At 43.9% G+C, this 27,755-nt stretch overlaps 1 long non-coding RNA gene across 2 annotated transcripts in view; it reads left to right on the plus strand.

The window, feature by feature from the left end:
- The window catches only part of LOC149870017 (uncharacterized), a 124,652-nt gene that overhangs the window by 72,104 nt on the left and 24,793 nt on the right, over positions 1–27,755 (plus strand). Inside the window, exons 3-4 of one of the 2 annotated variants that reach the window (XR_016440672.1) lie at positions 17,717–17,769; positions 18,417–19,929. This is a non-coding gene — a long non-coding RNA (uncharacterized LOC149870017). Of the gene's footprint in view, positions 1–17,716; positions 17,770–18,416; positions 19,930–27,755 lie in introns of those variants that run through there. The other variant, XR_016440671.1, reaches the window with a different exon arrangement.

Genomic DNA, 27,755 nt, shown 5'->3' on the forward strand with positions numbered 1-27,755 from the left:
ACCTCCATGATGTGTGGCGTGCAGCATCTCGTGTCCTCCTCCTTCTCTCACTCCTTTTTGAGATTTATGCGTCAAGTTCTGTAATACGACTCCGTGGTTTTTCAGGACACAGGTAGGGTGGAACAAGATCACACCATGGTGCCTGAAGACATGGTGGTTTCTCCCATTTGGTCACAAAGACCAGAGTCCCGAATCTTGTTCCATCAGGACTCTGGTAGTGGGGTGTTTGCTACTGCTCCTTAACTGCCTCTCAGCTGGCTGTGGCTAATGGTACTTATGGTCATCATTATCCTTCATTTTCAAGTCAACTGAGAATATTATGGAAGCTAGAAAAATGCCCAGATTTTCCAGTGCTTGAAAGCTGGAAAAAAACCAGAAGTGTTTTGGGCGAACAACAGGGAAGCTGCTTTCAACTGAGCTGGCAGGATGAGGGGTGAAAAATGGTTTCTTCAAAAGGGAACTGAAATGGTGGATGGGTGTGAACCAGCTGGAGAGCAGAATCCAAAGAAAAGGTCTTTCTCGGTGAGTACAACATCTCCCAGCACCTACTAGATGTACAGAAAGCATTGCCATGTATGGGTTAGTAACTCCTCTCTTCACCTCTGTAACCGAGTGCTGAATCAGTTTGACAGTCCTCCCCTCTCACCTGTTTCAATATTTTCTTTCAGCATGTTAAAGTCTGCCATGCAGTCTATAGATGGAGCACATTTTCCCCAAACACTAAACACTCAGCCGGCCCAGGGAAGATTTATCAGGAGTTTACAGGATTGCAATCCTCCTTTGCCCTTGCTCCCTGACACACACAGTTAGGGGAGCTTCTCCTCAGTCGAGATATGCCAGGGACAGAGGAAAACACTAAATAGATTAGTAATTCACATGTCAGCAGCATAAGAAAGCACTAACTATATCTACAGACAGCACCACCGAAGGTCAAGTGCAAAAACAAGGAGGGAGAAGCCTTGTTTCCAGTCAGTTTTGTTTTGAATGGGGACAGAGTCCTTGGCAGCTCTGGAGAACTGAGAGTATTGGCTCATCCACAAACACAGACCTGTTTGTCTGTGCTTACTTCAGCAGTAGAATGAGCTGGGCTAAAGTTGTCTCCTGGGCCAAGCGCATCCCATCAGGTTCTGCCGTGCACCTTGCGATCCCCATGTCCAATACAGCACTACAGCCTTTGGAGATCATAGAGGCCAGCAGGCATCATGCCTCTTTGATCTATTAGAGCCATAATCTTGTTGATTGTACCTGTAATCTCCATGCACTACAGTTTTGCAAGAGATAAAGAGGCTGGCAATTAAATGGATGAAAATGAAAATGATGTGTATGTTGAAATGTGGTCAAGGAGTGGGTAAAGCATGAGAGAGAGCAAGCAGGAGGAAGCACTGGTGATGCATTAATCCTGGAGGCACACTGACAAGTAGAGGAAGAGCTGGATTCTACCCTTGGCATCTCCAATTTATTGGTTCATACTTGGTCCAGGATTTTTTTGAAGTAGGAGGGGAAATGTACATTAGCTTGTATTCTCAGAGAGGCAAGGATTTCTAAGGTGATATCTTGCAAGGTGCATTCGAAAGTTTGTCTAACTTTATTCTAACTACATAGTTGGTCCAATAAAAGATATCACCCAAGAATTCCTTGCCTCTCACAATTTCTGGACCTTTATGGCTACACCACCAATCTTACCATACCTGTATTCTCAGTAATACAAAGGACTGGGACTGGGAGGGATATCACAGTTGTACAATTCCCTGTAAACACAACAGGGACAGATCTTGTGTGTCCTGAGGCAGGACTATCAGAGACACAAACACATTCTGACCTGCTCTGATACTTTTCCAGTATGTTGTGCAAACTGGAGAGACTTCAAACAAGAGCAACAAGAAAGGCCGGAGGGGGAAGAGTAAAAGAATGTAAATGTGCACTATAGAGCCAGGCTAGGGCATGGCTACAGGGCTATGATAACCATCTGCATACATGTAAAAGGGTTAAATTCCAAAGACAAGAGTGCCTTTACTGGGATCTGCATGAAATGAAGGAAAGCAACACTTGAAACCCAGAGCAGCTTCCTAACTGTGAGACCTATAAGACTCTTCGTTAGTCTTGCATGGTATAGCTGTAAGTGAGAAACAAGGGTTAGTTGATAATAGCTCATTTTGGACCAAGTAGGTAATTAGAGAGATGTTACACAAGCTTTCAGGCACATAGTGCTCTTCCTTAGGTCAGGGAAGGAAGCAGATACAGCACAGGACCAGAGAAGTTATTTTTGTTTAATCAGTAGGATAACCAAGGGGATGGAAATGGGGCAGCAGCCCTGCTGCTGGCTGGCTGTGCTGCCATGAAGAGGAACCCCCAACTGCTCCATGTGCTGCCACTGTCTAGGGTACAGAGCTACCTTGTTATGCCCCTGTGTTATGCCCCATTATGTAGATGAGAATGGTCACTTGAAGGCCATTTGAAATCTGATGTCTATGAATCCTTGGTATAATGATCTGCCAATAGAATGGCAAAGATTGAGAGGCCATAGTTGTTTGCCTGTCTGGACAAGTGAAAAAAGGCTCCCACTAACTGTGTTTATACACAGCACATCTACATGTGCAAATGTTTCAGGGTAGGTTTACTTTAGAGTAATTTACCCACCCTGGGCAGGCATTTACTTGTGCAGGGAAGTGGGAGCAGATTTGCTGCTTATGGCAGCAATCTGCTTCTGCCCCCACTGGCCTTATACCAGCCCCTTACAGCAGCCAGGAGGAGCTCTTGGCTCCAGGGGCTAGCAGGGAGCACAGGGCCAGAAGACAGCTGTCTCCAGGTGGGGGCTGGAAGATTGCTCCCTGCCCCCGGGACCTGCCTACTGCCAGGGTGGGCTCCACCACTGGAGCCCAGGCGGGTACAATGTTGCAGTCATGGAGTTGGGGCTGAGAGCTCCCTGCTGCTGGGGCAAGGGGATGTTGTCCTTGCCTGGACTCTGGTGGCAGAGCCTGCCCTGGCAGCAGGCAGCTCCTGGTGGCAGGGTGCATTCTCTTGCCCCCTGCTGCCCAGCTGACCGGGAGCACATTTGCTCCCAGTCAGCCATCTACATGTGCTGTAATGTGCAAAAATTACTCCTAAGTAAATTTGCTCCTTGTATTTACAGGTTTACTCACAGTTAGAGCAAATTACTGTGCAGTAAGCATCTGCACGTGTAGACAATGATACTTACTAGGTATGTCTACACATGACGGTACATTGCCATAGCAATGCGCTATGGCGACATAGCTTCCATGGGCAAAAATCATGACGCTGCAGCTACATCACTGTAGTGATGTGCTTCCTCAATATAGCATGTTGCTACAGCGATGTAGCAGCTAAAAATAACTGTGTTGTACACACAGTGCAGTACAGGCTGTTACTGCTCCATCATTTATTACTTCCAAAACGAAGTACTAAAGTAAAGTGTCTCGTGTAGACATGCCCACAGGGTCTTAAATGATTCATTGTTGGACTTGGGGGGCCCTGCAACCAAAAATGATAAAAAATGTTTGCAGTGGCCTCAATGGAAAGGAGAGTGATGGAAGCATAAGTGCTGAGATGTCTCGGGGCAGATTTATCTGCAATAAAGGAGTTTTGTGAGAAAACTGAAAGTCCAAAATTAATGTGAATTTCTTGGGGTGAGGGAGGGGTTTTTGTTTTGTATTTTTTTAAGGGTTTGAAACAGCCTCATTACTGCAAAAAGGCCTTGAACTGTTTGTCCAGAAAATATTGCTCTCTGAAATGTTTAATTTACTGAGATCTCATTTATCTCATTTTAAGGTACAGACATTTAGTTTGTGGAACATTTATTTTGCTGTCAATAAAATATTTACGTAGCATTTTTAACAGAAACATTTTCATAAAAAATGAAGCCACTTTCTTCAGGGGAAGAAAAGAAATGTGCACAGGTGTAAGTGTGAGCAGGGTAGAACCTGAAGACTATGACCAAGGCTTTATCATAGCACCATCACCCCTAGGGCAGAGGTGAGGGCCATTCTCCCCCTGGCGAAGTTGGATCTTCTTTAGGAAAATGTTGAAGTGCCTTGAACACTAGATAGCAAATGCTGCAAGAACAGGAGATTGTTGGAAAAGGATGAGAGTTTCCTTCTAGAGAAAGTAGAGAACGTAGGAAACTTCAGGTATAAAGCAAATGCCTAAATCACAGGCCTGGATGCTGGTGGTCTTGTCCAGAGACACTGAAAAATTCTGCCAGAGGTGATAACTCCGACCTTCCACCCACATGAATCTCTTTGCTTCATTAGCAAAAGTAGGAGGGGAGGAAGATAAGGAAGCAACCTCAATTAAAATTCCAAGGGCAATAGCTCCAGATTGATTTAGGCTTCTGAAGGCTATCGTGTTTCTGGAATCTGCTTTTAAAAAGTTAGACTGGTTTCCAGGTACCCTGCAGCACCTTAACCATCGTGAACCGAAAATATAGTTCCCGGATTTCACAGAACCATGAGATGTTTCCTGAGCCAGCCGGAGCCAGGGAATGGCTTCAGCTCCAGCAAGGAACATACCCTGTGCAATTCACTTAATTCAGTTGAGAGCTGCAGAGCCTCACAGTATTTTGTAGTATAATTCCTGGTTTCTCTGAGCATGGTCTAACCCTGCAAAAATAAGAAGGTTCAATATATCTAAGATCTTCTTGACAAATAACTGAACTTGCTCAGGCCTGTATCAGGAAACCTGGGAACACTTAGAACACCTTTGGATAACAGGGAAAACTTCCTTGTGGGCACTCCATGACTATATGCAAATAGGGACATTTTTATTAATTTGACTTATTAAGGGGAAATGTGACTTAAGGGAAAACAAGTCACAAACTTGTGAAACAGCAATAGCAGATAGATAGTAACACACCCCCTTCTTGGTGCTAGTCCGCCCAGCATTTCCCTACCTGCCAGTCAGGCTGTCCCACAGGAACTAATTTTTTGACCAGAGCATCTCACCCCTTCCTCAACCCCCACTCATTGTTTGGCTCTGTAAGTAGCTCTGGTTCCAGTGTCTCTGCAGTTTTCTGTCCAGTTCTGACATAGGTCCAGCCTATAGGTACAGTCAACTAACCAAGCTTTATTTTGGTGCTGAGTAGACTTGGCCTCACCACCATCTTTCAGCTCTGCTGCTGCCCTCAGTGTAATCTCTTGACATCCTGCACTGTCATTCACAACACTGCTTTGAGTCTGCCTGCTCTCATACCAAACTCCCGTGCATCATGTCTCCAGCAACTCCAACCACAGGAAGGGAACCAAGAGCTCTCAGGAGCCTTGAACGGAGTCCCAGCTGTTTGGAAATGGGTTTTGACCACAAGATAAGAGACCTCTCTCCCATTTAAGTCTCGCTGCGAGCCTGCTGACTCCCAAATACAACTACACACACTGTCATTGTGACCTCCCAAGCATCACTTGAGAACTGTACTTAAGTAGCACAGCGGTTCTCAACCTTTTTTGTACCAGGATCCATTTGTAAACATCGATGGGCAGTCCCAACCCAGTGCCCCTCACTCCCCTCTGCCCGCTGCCCCCACTGTGTGGCGGGGTGTGGAAGGCAGGGGCCCCAAGCAGCCCCCCGCAAGCTGGAACTCTGCTGACCTGCCAGGGAAAAGCCACCATTTCCCACATTTTTCTTCTTTAAAGGAGAATCCATGCTTAAAGTTTGTTGATCCATTTTTTAAAGCTTGTTCGTGACCCTTTCATATATTCTTGTGACCCACGGGTTGAGAAATACTGATGTAGCATGTGGAAATGAAGCTCTGGTGGCACCATTTCCCCCTTTTACCAACAGAGTGGAGTGAAGAGCACTTTTCTCCTTGGAACCGTTTTACATTTCCATTTGCATAAGAAACACACAAAGATCCATGAAACTTTGATCCTAAAATGTTGAGACTGTTTAAACTCCTTGGAAAACAGGATCTGATTGAAGTAGCGTGGACCTACCCTGGTACGCGTGAAGTCGTAATCGTTTCCCACTTGCTCGGGTTAAATCAGCTTAGTTGCAGTTGAATTGTCTCCCCAAGTGTGCAGTCATGTGGTGCTGGGAAGTTCAAAGGATCTTATTTTTTCAATATTTATTTTGTTTTATTCTCCTGCTCATTATCTGAGTAATACATGTGGAGGCTCCCATATCTTTGAAGGTCAGTTCTGGTGATCAGGCAGCTAATTATATAAAAAATGACTTTATAATTGATTGCGGTCTAACGAGACTCTACATGCTGGCATACTTAATAGAGATGGGCCTTGGTTACACAATTCTGATGGAAATCTAAGCTTCAGACACGCTAAACTTGGGGATGTTCCTGGCTGGGGAGTTGATATGTGCCTAGGGACAGAAGAGATATTCATTTCTGTTGTTTCAAGATGGGTCCTACTTCTTAATGTAATGAAATCACTTCTTGTAAGTGTCTAGGAACACAAACACTTTAACATGCCAAAGGAAGGTTTAAAGGAAGGTTTAATAAAAAGAGCAGCTAAAAATGTAGTCTTAATCTGAATCGGGACAATGAAACAAAATGTGTTAAAAATGTAAAGGATTAGGTTGCTTTCTCAGTTCTTTCAAAATAAGTTTGTAATGGACTCCTGATACATTATTTATAGCCAGTATAATGCCATACAGCATTAGCAACATGCTAATTTATCCAATTTTATTCAGATATCATAAATTATGTACCTAGTGGAGTTCTGTTGTACACAAACCTCTTGAAATGCTATGACTTGATATTTTACTCTTAGAAACATCCTCCCTTTCATTGATTTGGGGCTTGACTCTCCACTGTGCGCTGGACAGCTGAAAGGAAAAGGTAACAGCATGTGAGCTTAAGTGTCATATAGCTTGTTTTGTGATCAATATAAATCAAATCATTAAAACAAACAAAAAAAGAGAATTATCCCCTAATATAGCCATACAGGCAAAAATCTAATGTATAGCAATGATAGGTGATACAAATATAGATATTAGAAACCACTTAGAAACTAAATGAAATTTAATTGCAACTCATAGAGAAACCAGATTACATGGGTATGATGGCATTTCAGAGAGAAGGACCCAAAATGCCAATGTAAATTGGATGAATCATGAGATATTGATCTCATGAGGCATCCAATTTCAGTAGTGGGGTCATGTGAGAACAGCTAGAGAAACAAAAGATCAAGGGACCGGTGTGATTTTTCAATAAGATGCATATTGGGACAGGACACCTGTTATAACAGTCCACCTGGGAAAAAAAGATATGCCATGCACTGTGGTTTTACTTGTCAATCATCAACTAGGCATGGATTTTTGCAATGTTCAGTGGCTTAACTACAAAAGCAATACAAGAGCAATGTGATGAATTAATGTAAAATATTATATGCAAATCTGCTGTCATAGATAGGGAGCCTGGAACGTCAAAAGGTGAGTAGTGGTAATATAAGAGCTGTGTTTCCATCTGAGTTCAGTTTATCTAAAAACAAAACAAAACAAAAAAACCCCATGGCACATCTACCTAGAGTTGTATCTCACATAAGAAGTGAAGTATATCTGTATATTGATAACGTATGATGTTACATACATGATCATACATACATATATGATTACAGATATGGCTGCTGCTGCTAAAAGAGGCAGAAACACGTCTACAGATCAACTTTTATTTCCTTGCACTTCAAAACACAAAAAACAAACATTTATCCCAAAATCTGGTTACCACAACATAAATGCTCATGTATACTGGCTGGAGAGACTCCAGACATGAGAGGAGAGTGGTGCACAGGTTGGCAACAGGTATTCTTGAATTTACTGAGTTCTCCAAATTTTTCTCCAGCCTATACCCCATATTTATAGATGGCTGGTTCTAATATTAAAATAAAAGACTTCTGATTCATTTTATTTACATTTCTTTGTTCCACTGAAACTTTTGGAACTGCACTTAACCAGGTCTCTTGTGGACTTGCAAGGTACCAATTAACTGGGATTATATCCTCAGGAAGTAAAGGGAGGGTTTCTTATCTCCTTTCCTTCCCCAGTGTGCAATGCTGTTCAGCACTGTCCTGTTTCTTCTTTACCTGAGTTTATAGTTTTCTTTGATAAGGTTGTTTTTTGTCTTTACAAATTATTTAAGCATCTTAACAAGACCATATTATAGCAAAATAGTGCCTAATCCATTTGGTTTCATCAATCAGTAATAATAGTATTTTAAAATAAAGTTATGATATAGTATATCTGAATTATTTAATGTATGGTCTTCCCTTATAACATCTCCTTTCAGGCCTTGTGCCTTGTTTAATTGTATCTAATTACTGGCTTAGTTAGACATGGTGACGGCTTCCTTTACTTTGCTGACAAAGCTAGGTGTCACATTTGTCAAGGTTCATGCTATTGTTGCTCAGAAACAGGCTTTGGGGCCTTCTGCTTAGCCACACTTCTGCCACTTGGCCTTGAAAATGGCCAAGCCTGGCACTAATTAACAATAGTGAAAGGCATGTGATTTAAACTATGGTTCTCACACTTTTCTCTGGAGACTGGTACTAGCAAGTGTTGGAGGCAGGATACTCCTTTAGATAGACCTTACATTTCATCCAATATGGCAAGTCCCAGAGCCGTGTGCTCCAATGTTCTGGAAGATTAATTGAGGTTGACGGGGGGCGGGGGAAGGGTTGTCAAGGAATATGCCATATCTGCTTCCTTAAGTATGTGAGTAAGCAGGGACCCAATGGAACAACTGTAAGGCAAGATGGATGTAGCCCAATATATTCCAACACCAGGGAGAGGTCCAGCAAGAGCAGGATGGAGGTCAGTCCTCTTGTTTTAGCTCCAGTAACGCTGTTGTAATGCCGTTCTACAGTAGTTCCAGGCAAGTACCCCCCAGTGATCTCTGGTTGAGGTTGAGGCTCAGGTTGTGGTGGTAATACAAGTAACCGTGAATAAAAATAAATGATACACCTGTGGTAAAAGCTAACCTAAAATTGTGCCCCCCCCCAGCAGCTTTGCAATCAGAATGCTTTCTCCACATACCTTTTAAGCTCAGGTTTCCTTTTCTGCACAGCTTTGTATACAATGCCAGTAAACATTATGACACTCCTCTACACTGTTATGCAAGGCTATGAGTGTCATCGGCAGAAGTTCTCTGAAGCCACAATACCGGAGAGACAGCCACTTCATTATAAATGTACTTATTCTGAATGGATTAGCTAGGTAGATAAAACAGTGTTCAAACGACAGCTCCTGTTGTCTCATGCCTATAGAAAAGCTATGCAGGTCTCACTTCTAAAGTGCAACCCCTACTTTTCTGGAGAGATTCGAGCTACACCACATGGGTGTTTGCTAAACAGACCATCACATGTTGCTCTCCCTCCTTCCAGATAAATCCAGAGTACTGTAGCAACTTCAGGAGATTTATCATGGACTTATTCTGAGATTCCTGAGTGCACGCGTGGTGGTTTCTGTACCACAAAGTCATGAACAGAAATCTGCCACGATAGCAGGGTTGTAGCCTCTTCATCCTGGGCTTCTCTGGGGCTTGTTTCTGGGATGCCCTGAAAGTAGACAAGCTTTTGGGTAAGGCTTTACTTTTACATAAACTACATGTTATCACTTGAACAGTCCATGGAAGATAATTTTATCCTCATTATAATCTTTTTCCCCAACAGAAACTAAGAGCAGGAAACATTTCATTCTGCAGATAGGGCTCTTGTAGGGTTCAGTCATTACCCGGCCTGGGTAGTTTTCTTATCCTTCATTTGTATGAGTTAAAAAATTAGATTTCACAGACAATAGGCAATTAGAGTGTTTGTAGGAAGTTTTATGCTGCTGCTTCAACTGGAGTGGTAACAGGTCCTTCTGCCCACTGTACCCTCCCACCTAGAGGTCAGCCACTCTGCAGGCTTGGCTCAGTCACATGATGTGCCGTTTGTTTCAACTGTTAATTGAAACCAATATGATTCTGCGGAAGAATGGGCTGCTTGTTTCAAGATCCTGTCTAAAAGAAATTGTTGGCACATCGTTATCAGCTCAAAAGAAATGTCTTCTCCAGGGAACCTATTTCCTCAAATTGGTGCACCCTGGCAAGTACACAGAAAGTTTCGTTTTGTGATAACCGAATACGTCTAGAGAGGAAATATCTGGAGGGACCTCAGTCACCTCTTTATGGAGCCGGGGGAGAGACTTCAGCAGGTTCAGACTTTTGGATAGTCCAGTCATAGTTGTGAAGTGTATGCACTTAGTTTTGCAAGCTGAACCCTACCTGAAATAGAAAGCACAACAGTTAATGCAAAGTTCAGCAGGGTAAGTCAAGCCAAGCAGGTATCCTTCAGGAGTTGGAAATCTAATTCCAGCAAAGCCAAAAGAAAAGAGCTTAAATTATGCTAGATACTTTCTAGAGGAGACATGAGAGGAGATCTGATGGGTGGATGGCTAAAACCATTTAAGGAGTAAATGCAGCAATTACAAAGCACAGGAAGCTAAAGGATTTCTTTGTATTCATCTTTACCATGAAGAATCCTGGCTGATCCCTGCCCTTAGATTTATTTTTATCAGGTGATAAAAATGCCAAATCCTAAAAGAGAGGGGAAAAAAAGAGGTCTTGGAACAAATTAAAGAGCAACAAGTCTTTGGGACTCGCTAATATGTACTCAATGAGTACTGAAGGAAAATATCAAGTTGTTAACAAAAATATGCTGAATCTCAGCAAGATCATCATTAAGAAGGTAGTGAATGGTGTATACGGTAGTGAATGGTGTACAGCACAGCGAAGTCCTTGGAACTACATATCTGCATCTTTCTTCAATAGCAGAGGCAAAGGTCTTCTGTGATACCTTTTATGGAACCAATTATATAGTTGAGAGAAAAATTTGACAAGCTTTTGGGAACATACTGCTTTTCTTTATGTACACTCCTAGCTGTTTTGGAGAAATGCAAGCTGTCACATGGATGTTTGTTGAAACAGGAAGGGCAGTATGTTCCTGAAAGCTTGTCAAACTTCTGTCCCAACTATGTAGTTGTTCCAATAAAAGATACCACAAAAAAGCTCTTTCCTGGACCTTCACAGCTATAGCACTGTTCCAATCTTACTTTAGTTGCAGATATAATGGCTGAAACTAGCCAAAAACCAGAATAGGCATTTGGAGCTGACAGAATGGGGACAAGCTACTATGGATTCACTGAAGGAAAGTTGGGTCTTTGATCTAGTCACATTTTTTGAGTATGTTACCAATGCACTTGGGCTTCCTAAAAGCATTTGGCAAAGTCCCTCACAAGAAGCAACTAAGGAAACTAAATAGTCATAGTACAAGATGCAAATTGATGGTCCCTGGCACACAATTACACTTAACATGATTAACCGATTAATCACATCTTATGTTGTTACCCAACCACATGTTAATGAAATTAATTACCTGATAAAACAAGGATTAAGCCACAAAGTTGTTACAGAAAAAAAATGTAATATCTTTGTGGCTGGTTCCTATCATGCCATTAATTGGATGTATGGCCAGGGCTCCCAGCCACAGGAGCTTGGTACTTGCTGGTGTAGAGGATCGTGATCCTGGGCTCCCCCTGCATCAGCAATAAGTTGTGATGGGATCTGATGCTGGCTCCCACATCATGTCTCCTGCCATGAACGTATGGCATAGCAGGGAGTACGATTGTGGGGATTCTGCATTGGATCCCATCTCATATTCACTTGCATGTCTGCCAGGGCCATGTCATGGATTAGAAATTGACTGGGAAAGGAATCAAAGCAAACACTCAGTTTGCAATATGGCAATAAATTAAGTTAGCCACTTTGCCAAGGTTTCATATTAGTTTTGGTATTCATTATTATTAATAATAATAAATGGAGAAGGGAGATAATTCTGAGGTAGTAAAGACTTAAAGAGGATTGTGATGAACTTTAGTATAAGTCTGAAGGAATCTTTCCCTAGGGATGGACTATTCCACATCTGTTCTTGCACTTTTCACGTGAACCTCCTGATGTGGAGGCAGGATACTGGAAAAGAGCAGTACTGCAATTTTGGCTAACCTTGTTTTTATTTGCCTTTTAAGCATTTCCAATTTAAATTATTTTTGTTTTGTTTTATTCTTTTCTAATCTACTTTCTAGGAACCAGTCTTGTAGTTCTTAATCATGAGCAGAATCACTGAGATCAGTGGCCCAAATTGATACCTGCTGTAATTCTGCTGATGTATATCGAATTGTGCCAGGGAGAAGTTTGGCCCAGTGGGACGATTCACATGAGGGCTGTAAGATCAAGCGTATGTTTGGCTCTTATCTCCTTTTTTAAACTAGCATATGATATATATAGCATACCATTTTCTCAAGCATATTGTATCCTGCCAGTATCACTTGATTTCCCATAAACAGCCTACAGCCACGGTTCTCTTTCTAAAAGATTTTGTATATTCTCAGTCAGAAACTGTATTGAGAATGAAGCACTAAGGGGGCAGTTGTGTTGTGAGGACAGAAACATCCATGAGATGAGCTAAAATGGTCTACACAAAATAGACTGGAAAATCCTTAGAATATGTGTCCCATTCTCCAGGCTTTTCCTTTTGCCATCTGCCTCTCTTGCTTTCTGTACCGGTCCCAGTCTTTTATAGGAAGTTCACAGAGTTCTTACCTTCTCCTGTAAGTGCTGCTCCCTTTCACGTTTTAAAGGGCTTTTCTCAGGAGTTTCACAGAAGCAGCTACAGCAAGTAGTTTTCAGAGCTTGCTTCTGTTATCAGCCAAGTTTGTCAGTACTTGACTTCTGGTTTCCTACAGTTCAAAAACACTTATTTATTTCCACTGTCTTATCTCTTCTTCCTTGCCCAGAGTTACTGGCAAACTCACCAAAGACAGAAAAGTGCATCTAGTGAGCCAGGGGACTGAATGTGCCATGGGTGTAGACACACGCACATAGCTGCTATACTGCTCTGTAAACTGCCACCAAGAAAGCAAGTGCATTTTCTTGTCCCATTACACAACACAACAGCAGTCACTTCTTATGTGAGCAAGGACCTGATTTCCAACACAACAACAACAACAAAAACCCCACCTTCAGTAGTATCTAGAGTAGTTCTGTCTGCCTTGCCAGTACCATAAGCACAGGGTCTTATCTCTCTGGAATCAGCCGAGTCTTTAAAATAGTAGGGCCATTTCACTTCCTGAGCACATGACCCCAGTGAAGAACAGTGTCCTCAGACTTGCTCTGCTTGCTGCAGGTTAACGTGAGGCTGTTGTTAGCAAAAACCACTTCTGGTTGTGCACAAAGGTGCAATAAGGACACAGTGGCTGTCGCTGGCAGTATTAAAGTCCTTGCAAAGCAGAAGTAATTGCTTGGAGTGTTCAGACTGTTCATTCAGAGTGATCCAATTGCTCTGCTGTGCCGGGGAAACAATGGTTAGCCCTTCGCGGCATATAGCGGCAGGGTTTTAATTTCGCCAATTTAGCAGGTCAGCACTACAATGACAAAGTCCTATCAATCAGGATAATTTTGCTCCCTTTTTCCCAGGCTGATTATTTTTAAATAGATGGCTCCTCTTGTTGTCATAATCTAGACAGGGCATTAAGGAGGACAGCTATAATTTGTCACTGATTTATTGTTTTTTGCACACAGCTCTTTCCCTTGGTCTATGGTAGCAGCACTCTTAAGTAAACAGCTAGAATGCTCTCTGATATGGATTCCCCTTTCATGCCATTTATTCACAATCTCAGCATCAATTTCCAGTCTATTTCTGTGTATCGAGCATGTTCCCAATAGCCTGCCTAATTTCTGTTCTCTCTTATCAAGGACAATCCTGCCTTGAGCAGGGAGTTGAACTAGATGAACTTGTGAAGTCCCTTTCAGCCTGACTTTCCTATGATCCTTTCCTAAATCCCTCCTTAAGATTTGTTTTTCCCTCCATGGCCACTCCTATGAATCAGGAATGTACTCTGTCTTACATACATATTAGTGGTTGTTAGTATCATAGGATCAGAGAAAGTTAGGGCTGGAAGGGACCTCAAGAGGTCATCTAATCCAACCCCCTGCTCAAAGAAGAACCGTCCCCACTAGATCATCCCAGCCAAAGCTTTGTCCTGCCGGGTTTTGAAAACCCCGAGGATGGAGCTTTCCCCTCCTCTCTGGGTAACCTGTTTCAGTGTTTTACTACCCCCCTAGTGAGAAAATCCCTCCTAATATCTAACCTAAACTTCCTTTGCTTCAACTTGAGACTGTTGCTCCTTGTTCTGCTATCACTGAGAACTGTCCAGCTCCATCCTCTTTCAAGCCCCACTTCAGGTAGTTGAAGACTGCTATTAAATCCACCCTCGGTCTCCCCTAAATAAACCTAGACTAAATAAACCTAGTTCCCCCAGTCTTTCTTCAAAGTCATGTTCCCCAGCCCCTGAACCATTTTTGTCACCCTCCACTGGACCTTCTCCAATTTGCCCACATCCTTTTTGTAATGGGGGGAACTAAAAACTGAACACAGTACTGGCCTCACCAGTGCTGAATGGGGGGAAAAATCACTTCCCTGGACCTACTGACAACACTCCTACCAATGCAATCCAGTATGCCATTAGCCTTCCTGGCACCAGGGACACACTGCTGGCTCATATTCAGCTTATTGTCCACTGTAACCCCCAGGTCCTCTTCTGCAGAGCTGCTGCCCATCCAGCCAGCCCCCAGCCTGTACCGGTGCATGGGGCTGTTCTGTCCTAAGTGCAGGACTTTGCACTTGTCCTTGTTGAACCTCATGAGATTCCTTTTGGCTCAATCCTCCAGTCGTGGTAGTACCCTTGGAAATGTGGTTCTGTTACATTGCAAACAGATAAAAAAAAGCAAGGCCTGGATCATTAGCCTGAAGAGCTTATCTGAAAAGTCAAGAAATGGGGAAAAAGAGCAGATAAACAGGCAAAGTGATACTGGGAATCCTCCTTGCTGCAGGCTCCATGGATATATGTGTAATCTAACCAACAGCCCCCTCAACAGAACCTGTAACGCTGACTGATAAAAAAAAAATGGAATTAGTTTTTGCAAATATGTTCATAAAAAAATATCATCCTTCTTTTGGTTGCTGTTGAAAATTTTCAATCAGCTCTTGATTAATTGATTTGAGTTATATGCTGCCCTTCCCCCCCAAAAAAAGGGTCAAGGTGGCTTACTATAAGTGAACAGAATAATTTATAACACAGGAGAACCCACAAGAGACCAAAACAGGTTAAAAGGCAACTACAGCATCAACATAAACAAGTCCCCAAACAACATCCCAGCCAATCTTTATCCACTACATGCCTGCCCAAGTGGGAAGGTCTTACAGCACTTCTGACCGATGCCCAGGCTTAGGCTCTGGGGGGGCCTGAGGAGAGAGGGAAGTCCAGAGCAGAGGAACGAGCGCCGGGAACATTTCCACAAAGCAGACTTGGGGTATTGCTGGTACTTCAGGAGGTTGCTCTCAGCTGACAGTGGGCATTGTGATGGGGCATAAGAAAGAAGGTGATTCCTTTGATATGTAGGACCCAGACTCCTTTATGCATTATTTCTCACAGTCTCAAGATTTGAATTTGTTTCTGTTTACCATAGATGCAGACTTGACACAACTCCAACCTGCCTAAACCAGGAGTGGTGGGCAATTATTTGGGCCCAAGGGCCACATAGGGAGTTTTGATGAGCTGTCATGGGCCAGGTCATGGGCCCCCCCCCGCAACAACTCACCAAAACTCCCTATGGGGCATTGGGTCGATGGGGAGCAGTGTTCAGGAGTGGGACAGGTGTGATCCACTCTCTGCATGCCCTGCCCTGTGGGGGGCTGGGAATAGTATGGGGGTGTGTGTGTAGGGGGGGGTGTGCACATGTAGGAGGGGCAGCCTGGGAGCTAGCCATGGGTGAGGGGAGGACAGGACAGGCGGCAGCTGTGTGTGGGGGGGCTGCCTGAAAGCAAGCTGGGGGTGAGGGGAGGGGCAGGGAGGTGGAGGGCACATGCAGCAGAGCTTGCCTGGTCAGTGGCTGTCCCTGGAGTGCTTCTTGTGCCATGCTCATGAATACCTACAGCCTCTTTGGGGAACTAAATATAGTTACCCTTAATATCATTTTAGAACAGGGATGTCATTTATTTTATGTTTGTACAGCAAGTAGCACAAGTCTACAACCTGATTCGTCTCTAGATCCTATTGCAATGTAAGTGTTGTCATAGGTGATGGTGTGGTATAATGATAATGTTTTGTTGTCGGTAAAGTGCCTTCCAGTGTATCAGTTGTACTATATTCTATTTCTTGTGATTACGATGGACACTCTTCTTCCTAGAAACATCCTTATTCTTTTATTTAGCCCAGGGGTGTTGAACATCCAGACTGAAGGCCAGATCCCGCCTGTTGAATCCCAGAATCCAGCCTCTGTGCTGCCCCTTTTGCTGCACTGGACATACCTGTGCACAGTGCCTGGGATGTGCTGCCCAGGCTGGGTCCCGGGTCATACTGCCCACAACACTCTCACAGGATGGCGTCCTGGAGTGTCCCGGGCAGGTACTGCCTCTGCTTGATTAGGCAAGTGGGCAGTGGGGTGTCCATGGGTCTGATCCAGCCCATGGACCAGCCACATACCAGACATCTGGCCCATGGGGCCAGATGAGTTTTACACCCATGATTTAGCCCATTATAAAAGACTATTTCCAAAGGTGAGATGGTTTAATTTAAAAGGCCCTTTTCTGCAAATACTTATGCATGTAACTGAAGTCACTCCCCTTTGAACTTGTAATCTGCTTGTTTGTCTGTTTCCAGAGTAACCACATTAACTTGAAGTTCATTTGCTTTATGAAACTGTCAAATCATAAGTGCGCACCAGAGAGCTGTTGGTGGGAGAGATATTGGACATGAAAGCTGAGATAAGATTATCTTAGAAGCTTTCAAGCCAATAGCAAGCTATTGTTTTCTTTTCCTCCAAAAACTGGGTATAATGTACCAGGATACTAAAATAGAGAGGAAGCCTGGCCAAAGTGGAATAACTGTTATGGTGAATTCCTAGCCTCTTCTACCTTAGAAAAGCAGCAAAGAGAGTTTTTTCCAAGTCTATGGTATATGAGGGACAACCTCAAAATATTTCAGAGCACAAGTGTGCGAGTGAGTGACTGAGTGAGTGAATGAAATGCAAACTAGATGCTTTGATTTAAAAAAAAAAGAAAAGGAAGTGATGAAACTCTGAAAAGTAACACAGAGGTTAGTGCAGTTGGATTCAGCAAAGCCCATTCTGATAGAGATTCAAAAGAAAATCCCCTGCCTCACGCTAAGCTGAGGATTTGCAAAGTTGCAATAGCCATTTCTCTTGCAATGTGCTTGCATTCCTGAGGGTCCATGCTGCTAACAGATGTCTTCAAAAGTGTCTGTCCAGGCCCTCGTGAACTGGAACGCACACATGGCACAAACCTGGCAACCAGACACTCTGGACCTCAGGCTCAGGTTCGTGACACATTTGAGGTGCCTGTTTTAAAACTTCAAGCTATAGCAAATGATCTTACTCAGACTGAGTTAAGAGAGCTAGAGCATTTGCTATTGTTCAAAATCCCATGGCAATCAGCAGAAATGGAAGGAAAATTAATCACAACATAATTATTAATATCTTTGTCTAATAACCCATTGTCTTCAATTTTCTCTCTGAAAGATCCAACTAAGTGAAAATTTGGAAAGAGCCAGAACAAGCTGCTTCTAGTACAGAGGGAGACAAACTCCAGATTTCAAATTCATAGATTATAAAGCCTGAAGTGATGATGCACTCCTCTCTTCCCAGGTCCTCTTCAGAGTTGCTGCTTTCCAGGTTGAGTCTTTGGGAAGTTAGATGTTGTAAGTATGCCCTCCACTCTTTAGTTCTAGATGTAGGCTTTACATTTGGCTTGTAGTAAAAAGAATATTTTTGCACCCATCTAACCAAATCATCTAGAGTGCTCTGTGTCAGTGATTTATCTTCTTTTTATTTGCCACTTTCCCAAAATCATTGTATCCTCTGCTAACTTTATCAGTAATAACATTTTCTTCCACTGACAAAAATTTTAACTACTAAACACCAAAGTCCAATCCTTGTCCACTCCACTACCAAGTCCTGTCCTCCACTACCCCATTTTTGCAAAATGATGGAAACGGAAGGTCCTCAAGTCTGTCCCTTGTCCCAAGGCAGGATCCTCTATTCCTAAAACATTCCTGACAGATATGTCTAACCTGCTCTTAACCTCCAGTGAAGGAGATTTCACAGCCTCCCTAGGCAATCTGTCCAGAGCCTCAGCACCCTTACAGTTCGAAAGGCCTTCTTCTAACATCTAACCTTAGTTTTTCTTGTTGCAGTTTAAGCCCATTTCTTCTTGTCCTAGCCCCCCGAATTTGAAACATAACTTACAACCTGCTTCACAGCAAATTCTGACATATTTGAAGAATATTGTGTCAGTCTTCCCTTCTCTAGATTACACAATCCCCATTCTTTCCATTTTTTCTTATAGATCACTTTTGTTTTTCTTTTTTTGGACTCTCCAAGTAGACCACATCTTTCCTGAAGTGTGGTGTCCAGCGCCGGACAGAGTATTGCAGGTGCAGCCTTCTCGATGCTGACTAGACTGGAAGGTTTACATCATGTGTCTTACATATGATGCTCCTGTTTATACATCCCAGAAAAAATATATAATAAATTGTTATAACTATTGTGAGATTATTGTGACTATTCTGAGACCTATAAGGTAGCCAGTTTTTACTCTAGTGACTGCATGTCATTTTGATTTTGTATCACTAATATGTCTTAATCAGAATATCATGAGGTACAAATCAAATACCTCACAGAAGTCTAAATATTGGCTCAAAGCTTCCTTTATCATTCAAACCTGCTATCTCAGAAAAAAAAATCTGGTTAGGTCGACAAGCTCTGTTTTCTGTATGGTGATGTTGATTGGCATGAATTACGTTACCCACTTTAATTTTTTTTTTAAACTGAAGTGAGTATTAGCTGTTGCTTTATTTTGCCCAGGATTCATGTCAAGCCTGTAATTACTCTGGTTGTTCTTTTAACACTTTTTACATAGTGCCATAACAGCCATCTTCCAGGCCTTTAAAACTCCTTCAGAGTCCTAAGACTTGTTGAAAATCAAACCAGTTCAGAGATTTCAACCAACACTTTTAAAACTCTTGTATGTAGTTTGCCACATTTTCTCAGGTACAAGATGCACCTTTCAAAAAAAAATAAGCCCCCCCAAGACAGGAATACTGCTGGAAAATGGAGTGTGCATTATATGCAAGAAGTATGGTAAGAGCAGTTTCTGCCACTTGCCAGGCAAAAGCAAAGGCAAAGTCTGCACGGACACACCGGGAACAAAACAATGAGCGGGGTCAGCTCCTATGCAGCTGTTACTCAGTTACTTACCACAAGGAAAGATCTTCTCTTTCTTCATTCTGCTTTTAAAAACAAGGTGCATATCTTATTCTGGGGCCTGTTGTATAGAAGAAAATACAGTATCCAAATCTGCTGATTTAAGAATGCCTATAGTCTCCTGATTTACCATTAGTTGAGAAGTAGGTTGTTGCTGTGATGGTCCAGGAAATATCCGAGAGGCAAGTATTTTTTGTCCTACCTTTTATTAGATCAGCTGGGTGCGTCTGTACAAAACACTTTACAGTGCCTTAGACTAATCTAGGGGTGGGCAATTATTTTGGCTGGAAGGCTGCTTAATGGTTTTTGGTGAGCTATCGAGGGCCGCACGGGTAGCCCCCTGGTCACCAACTTGGGACTGGAAGCCCCAGCCCTAACCCCTGACCTGCCGCCAGAAGTCCCCACCCTCCCTTTGCCCAAGGAAATCCTTCTTTTGGGAGGGGAGACTTGCCATCTTGGAGTCAGGAAAAAAAACAAATCACCTAAAAGTAAAACACCTGCTATAACATATTTTAATTTTATTACAGAAAATATTTTTGTCATGATTTGTGTTTGCATTGTGTATATTGAGGTGATTGCGCAATAACTCAGAAATAAAATCTCACTCTTGTATATTTTGTGTTGGGGAGTGTGGGGTGTGGTTGGGGGTGGGAGTGTGCATATGGGGGCAATAGGGTATGTTGTGGGGGTGTATATGTGGTGGGGTTGTGGGAGGCAGGGTGTGGCATTTGTGGGGCGTGAGAGAGGGTGGGGGTATGAGGACGCCTTCTACACACTCCCACCATGGTGCACAGCCCCCACCACGGGCAGCAACAGCACCAGCAGGCGGGGGCACTTGTGCCCGGCACAGGCACTGCCACCAGTGGTGTGCAGCTCTGGCTAGCAATGCACATGGTGGCAAGGAGCGCAGCCAGGCTGGCCCACCTCTGTCACGCAGGGCTTCCTGCGGTGCACGTGCAGCTCCTGCACTTGTGCACTACCAGGGGGAAGTCCTGCGCCGGACACAAAGGCCCTGAGTGCTCCTGCCTGCTGGTGCTGCTGCTGCCTGTGGCAGGGGCTGCATACCATGGGGGAGTGTGTAGGGAGCTCCCACACTGCCCAACCTCCCTCACACCCACACCCTGGCCACCCGAGCGCTGAGCTTCTGCCACCCCCTGGGTGCAGGCTCTGTGCACCCCATGCTTCCTGCCCCTGCCTGCCTGCAGCCCCCGGGGCCCTGCCCCACCCCCACCGCTTCCCCACCGGGTGCCTGCAGCCAGCAGGATGCCAGGGAAGTCAAGCAGGTCCCCTGGCAGCTGCAGCAGTGGCAGCAGCAGCTCCACCTGGAAGCTGCAGGTTGGCTGGCTGGGCCCTTCTGCGCATGAGGACAGGAGTGAGATGCAATAGAGTATGTTGTAGGGGTTATGTATGTGGGTGCCTCGCTCCCACCCTTATGGGTGGAAGGGCTGGGTGGGGTACAGTTAGTTGGTGGGCACCCACAGGCCGGATGAAATTGCTTGGTGGGCCACATCTGGCCCAAGGGCCATATTTTGTCTGCTCCTGGTCTAGTTAGTGACATAGCAAGACCATTCAGGAAAGGGTTCTACTAGACTGGAAAGATTTTTACTGCCACCATCACCACCATGATAATCATCATGTTATTATATGGTCCTTTCATCTGGATGTTTTTTCTCAAATGCAGAGAAAAATTTTTTATTGATCCCTCCTGCTTGTTCCACATTACTACTGGCCTTCTCAGCTGTGGGAAGGTGGCTTTCTGGATACCTGGAAAATGCCCTTCAGTAGTTCCTAATTATCATTCATGCCTTCACATCCTTTTGCCCAACTAACTTGGTTCATGGTTGTTTTCAGCTTTGTGAAATTATCCCCTTTGAAGTACCAAGTGTGTAAATATTCATAATATGGATTGTAATTTGTTAACACATAAGAAATTTAATTAAATCATCATGACTTGTACCTAAGCAACGACTATTTTTGTTCTGTAATCAGCTCTTGTCAAGATGGGATCTAACATAGAATATCCCCATATCGGGTTTATCACTGTGTGTGTTAGGAAATAGCCCTGTACAAAAATATGCTGTCCCATCAGCATGACACCTCCAGCATGTGTTACTCAGACTGAAGTCCCCTACAAAGCTTTTCCTACATGTTATAGGTAGGTGCTTAATGAGCCAGCTATCTTGACCTTTAGTATGATTTGCTTGTGTGTAACAGATACCAGTTAATATCAGCTAGTGTGTTTTAAGTGTTAGGGTATTGATCTAGGCACATTCAAGATCATTTGTTTCTGAGTTGCTGGAAGTTGCTAGTTGATATGTATAATAATATTCCCTTTTAGCGTTTCTCTTTCCTTGGAGTCTCAGACCAGCAGAGACTCCCTATGCCTGAAAAAGGGTGACAGCACCCAAAAGCTTGCTAAGAACTTTTATTAGACCACCAAGTAGTTGGAAAAAAGATATCCCATCTACTCAAAGAATCTTGCCTGCCTAATATTCAAGCACTACTGTATTTAAAAGAAATCCTCCTGTGATCTCCTGTAAGAATCAGGTTATGAGATTTTTCATTTCTTGTCCTAAACTGCTATGCTTCTGTTAAACAACTGTTTTCTTCAGTTCCAAAGAACTTCAGCGGTAGGGTCGGCCAATTCTTGTGTACAGTTTATAAAGGTTGTTGGGAATCATTTAAGGTAAAAAGCACTATAAAATAGAAGATCACTATCACTAACAAGTGGACTAATTTCCCTTTATTGCATGGGATGAGTAACATACTTCCTTAGATCAGCTTCCCAAGTGGGTTATATAAGTCTGTAGATGGACTGTTCAGTTCATCCCTTATGATAAAACTAAAATGGACACAAATATTTAGAATATACATGTACGATTATCATCATGCTTTCAACATGATGAAGGGTTTAAAAATAGTCAGATATAATAAAAGGTAAGGAATGGTGAGACTCAATCCAAGAGAGGCTAGAGAAAGAGGGAGCAAGCAAGAAGAGAACAGGGAGCATGCTTTAAATATCAGAGTTCACTTGATCCAATTCAGGAATGAGCTTTACGTTGTCGTGGTAATACGGTATTTATAGAATGCCGCCTGCAGGTCTTCCAAACTTCTGTTTGCACAAAGCCTTTGCATCTAGCAGCAACAACCACTAAAGTGGATATTGGTGAACTTTCAGTAGTTTATTGATTTAACCCAATAAAAACAAAATGTTCTACCAGTAAATCTTTTAAGTGAGGAAGTCTTATTTTGATCAGCTAGGATCTGGAATTCCTAACACTTTGACTAGTGAACTGCCTGTCAAGAATGATGATGAGGATGGGGACTGGGGGGACAGTGCCACGCTGGCACCACTCCGCACCACTGACTCCTCCAAGGAGTAGGGCTGGGGGTGGGGAGCAAGGCCAGCGGTGGGTGCTGGCCTTGCCCCCCACCACTCTGTCCCCTCCGTCCCCTACATCCCCGCCATCATGGTGGTGCTCCGTCCCCTCCATCGGTCCCCCACCCTGCGTCCAGCCCCGCACCGCCCCACCCCTGCTCCATCCCCCACCACCGCCATCATGGTGGCACTCGTTCTTAACGGGTAGTTTGTCCCATGTACAGCACTGGCTAGAGCCACATCTTGCCAGGAGCCATGCCCTCCAAGAGCATTACGGACAGACAGACAGATGCACAGACAGACAGACTAAGCCCTTTCTATATATAGTATAGGGTTGGTAATTTATATGACGCTTAAAGCCCAAATTATTTTACTTTCATGGCTCCCTAAAACCAAACTTTTACCTGTTAGTATGAATAAGACAAAATTCACTGGGATCTAAAGTGCTCCGAGGCCCAGGTTCACTCACTTCATCACTCACTTCAGAGGGACTAAAGTTAAACATGAGCTTCCTGACCTGGCAATTTAGTATACAATAGCATACAATGGTGTAGGTATGTCATTTTATACAGTGCCCAACATAATGTTGTCTGAGTATCTCACAAAACTGAAATATACACATTAAACATTTCTCTCTCCCTGCCCCTACCAGTCAATCCCATTTATGTTAGAGAGAATTATAATTTCAGCCAAAAAATGATAAAATGAGCCTGCAGTTGTGCATAGTGATATGAACTAAGAATGTTCAGCAGCATTTGGAAATACTACTATAGCTGAGAGATTCCCAGTAACTATGAATGGAGCTAGATGCCTCTTTCTCAGAAAACGCTGTCATTTTACTTTTCTCATGGGCCAATCCTGTTCCCATTGAAATCAATGCAATTTCGTCAATGGGATTTTCATTCAGACACAGGAAATGAGATCTTTTGAGAGCATAGGAAAGGCAGAGTTTTTAAAGATGATGTTCGATACTGTCATTTCTATTTGTGTATTAGTTTCACAATGAAAAGTAGCTCAACGCAGCTTTGCTTTGTTATTGTCACATCTACTATTATTATGGGTGTTCACCAATGTTTTGAGGAAACAAAGTTTTGCCAGGAAATACAGGTGTTTACACCTGGAATAGTTCACCTGAAACACCTCAGGTTTGCTTTTTGCAGAATCTGAGAACACACAGCCCCTATCTGATTCTTGGCAGCTAGTCCAGGGCCAGACTCCCCATGTTTTTAAGGACAACAGCTCTGGGACAGACGTGCTGTGTGGATTGCTGTGGAGCAGCAGTCAGCAGTGTTTTTGTGGTCGTGGGTTGCGCTGACTTGGCTCGGGTCTGAGGCGAGCTGGTGCCAGGACCCAGCCATTGCTGCCACTGCTTCTCCTGATTGCCCAGAGAGGCACAAATAAAGCTCCTCGCTGCCCTGCTGGGATACAGCATGAGCAAGCCCCCACCATGAATGTCCCTTCTCCCCTGGTGTTGGCATGCACCCCCCCCCCCGCACTGGAAGTCTGCCAAAGCCCTCAAGCTCTGTGGGGCAGCTCCAATGGCTCCACAGGCCAGATCCAGCCTGTACACAGTAGGTTGCCAACTCCGGTCCTAGAGCTAAGGACCCTGCATTTTCATGGTTGACAGCTCCGAGGTAGCCCTCCTACTCAGATTGCCCCAGAGTCATGACCCAGATCTGCCAGATCAAGGAAGAGGACTTGGTGCCTTCAAGGCCTGTGGTTCTAGGGTAGATAGCCATAGCACAGCTTCCAAGCTCTCTGCTGTGGAAATAAGAGCAACCTACAGAGCAACTATCAAAGAAACTGGCCTTCTAGTTTTTAGCCATGGTGGTGATGGCAAGCCCGTCTCACTGAGCTGCTGCAGCGCTGAGCCAGCTGGGGACAGCAGAGTAACTGAGGGGGTGAGTGGGGCCGCAGACCCAATTGCTGCCTTCGGGGGAGAGTGTAAAAATTAGTGCTGCCACAGCCATCGCTATCCTGTGTGCCATTGCTGCCCAGGGCACAGAGCTGCCTTACTATGCCTCTGCAGGAGAATCATACTCTGTCTCGGAAACACTGCCTGTTGGTATTTCTGAAATGAAACCCAGTGGACGTGTCTACATATGATGCTATGTCGCTGTAGCAATGCACTCTGGGAAGGTAGCATCCACCAGCAAGAACTGTGATGTTGCAGCTACGTCACCATATCTTTCAGCTCCCTTGTTACAGCGTGTTGCTACCGTGATGTAGGAGCTAAAAATAACCATGCACATAGTGCAGTATGGGCTGTTACTGCACTGTCATTTAGTTTTTCCAAAAGGAAGTACTAAATGAAGGTGCAGTAACAAAGGCACCATAGAGACACGTGTAAGCATGCCCTCTCAGGATTTCCAGTTCTTTAGGAAATGTGGAACATTTTGGTTTTAGTCATATTCAGATCAAAACCAGCTGTCAAAAGACAAACTTTCTTGCAAACTGGGAAAGCTGCCTTTTGGCCAGTTTTCAGCTTGATTGCAGTAGGACGTAGAGTACCCACTCAAGACCAATGCCCCACTGAGCTGTGGCCTGTCCTTTTTTATGCCTTCAAAGGCCAGTTTCTTTTTTGGGACCAGTTTTACTGCTAGCAGAAGCTGAACCTGTGACCTCTCTCCACTGCCCTGCTCCCACATACAGCAGAGGCATGCTTGCCCCATATGTCCTACCCTACATTACCAGCTTGCCAGGTGCTCCATTGCTGGTTTATCTCTTATATTCATTGCATGCTTCTGATTTACTGATTTGCTGTTCTATTTGTGCACCACTCCGTGGCTCCTACCTTACACTGCAGTTTTCTAGTAAATCCTTCCCTTGTGTTTGTTTTGTGCTAGGAAGGGAAGAGAGGAGTGCATAGGCTCAGAAGCGTTCCTCAAGGACCTGATCAAAGCTGTTTCAAACAGCTACGTCCAATAACTTTTCCTAGGGTTACTGATTTACCATCAGTAAAGCTTTTACTAGGGTTAGGTGATTTACTAAATTCCATCTGGGTTGGGCTACATTTACTGTGCAACAGTTACCTAATTAAGAGGGTTTGCTGGTCATGCTGAATAGCTTCCCTGTTTCCCAGTACCTCCTTCTTTTCACTTCCTCCATCAGGTTTTCATGTCCTTATTCATGCTCTTTTCTGCTATGCTTGTATTGGTGTGTCACCTAGAATCTTTTCATGCCCCTGAAAGCACACTACAGCCATGCTGTGACACACGTGCATGGCTGTGTAGCACTTTTAAAGCGGCTTATTGCATGAAAAATGAATCCTCATCAAATGAGGGATCAGATGAAGGCACTCTACTTTGGAGTCCCTTAGGGAACTTGTGTTTCCTAGGATTAACCTGTGGTGTAATCCAGGCTGTCAGGAGGAAGGGAGCAGGGAGGGGGAAGCTGGAAACAGCAAGTTGCCATCTGGGGTTTGCCCAGCCTGAGCTGTGCAGGGGTGGGTGGATCCCACTGCCTTGCTGTCCGCTGCAACCCGCCCCCTCCAGCTCAAGCTGGGCAAATCCCAGCCGTCATCTAGACACTACTAGCTTCCCCCTTCCCCTCCCTTCCTGCTGACAGCCCTGAAGGTGGGGCAGAGAGGGGTTGGGGGTGCTGGGGAGAGGGTCAGTTCCTTGGCTGAGGAGAGGGGCTACTCCTTGGCTGGCTGTTTGCCTGTTGGCAGGCTCAATCCCCTCCCCCCCAACCCAACAGGCTCTTGGTTTGAGGGGGGGGCTCTAACTCATGGCATGTTAGGTAAAGTGTCATGGGTTTGAGTCTGTCCATGCCAACCAAGAGCATCTGTCAGCACCCACAAAGACCAGCTCCTGACAAGAAGTTATTTTGGAACAATATCTACCCCTTAAACTTCCCCTTTGACCAAATTGCTCCAAACAAGCTCCTAGGATCCAAATGTTGCTACACTCTGCATAAAGGAACCCCAGAAACAAAAATATGGCCTCAATCTGCCACAGCCCACCTTCCCAAATAGTTACATCATTGGCACTTGAATGAAAGGCTTATAGGCTTACAGTATAGCTTCATGCTTCTAACAAAGAGTTCATTTAGACAAATGCCTTATGAGAGATCATGGTTTCAGTCTCTGGGGAGCACAGGAATGGAAATCTTACAGTCTTTGTACTTCATGGAAGTTAGTGCTATTTTCTATTAATAGCTTTGCTCTAGTCTAGATGAAAATGTATCCCAAGGTAAATAAAAGACGGATACTTTTAACCAAAGCTACAAAGTCTATTAGATAGGTTATAAATATTAATTCTAAACATGGCAGATTTCAGATAATCATTTGACAAATTTTCCGAATGGAGAAAACCGCATACTGGAATCTATATTGAATGCAAATCTCAGAACATAGTATTGCTAGTTACAAACAATCATGAGTCAGGCCCCAAAATCATGAGATTGGGTTAAAAATCATGAGATATAAAATTAATACTTTTGAGATTCTTTTTATTTGCCTTTTGATTTTGTGAGCCTTTAGGTTATTCTTGATTCTTGGTTTTAAGTTTTCCTCTCTAACTTCAAGGGCTAAAAACTTATCAAATGCAATCTCAGATTCTCAGGGCATCAGTTACCCCAGACCTGGGGCCTTAGAATAAATACCAAATATTAGGAGACTCAGGATACAACCACCTGGAAACACTAAGTCATGTGAATAAGAATATATTAGAAAGATTTAGTGATTTACCTACCTCCTGGGTGCATCCACATGAGACACTTTACTGTGAAGTAGCATAGTTTACTGGTCAGTAAGCATGCACAGCTGCACATGCACATGCTTACCACTCAGTAAACTTTGCTACTTGGGAATAAATTTGCTACTTGCAAATGCAAGGAGCAAATTTGCTTGCGAGTAATAATGGTACAGTAGCACATGTGTAGATGCCAACCGAAAGCAAATTTACTCCCAGTCAGCCCTGCCACTAAGGAACAAGCTTGAGTTCAGCCCCAGGGCCCTAGGACTGGGAGCCTCTCCTGTCCCAGGGCTGGGCTGCCTCTATGGCAGCCCTGGTCACAGGCCCTTTAAGTCTGCAGGCATTT

Source organism: Crocodylus siamensis, chromosome 2, assembly GCF_052110815.1.
Source record: "Crocodylus siamensis isolate JL-2025a chromosome 2, ASM5211081v1, whole genome shotgun sequence".
Taxonomy (NCBI): Eukaryota; Metazoa; Chordata; order Crocodylia; family Crocodylidae; genus Crocodylus; species Crocodylus siamensis.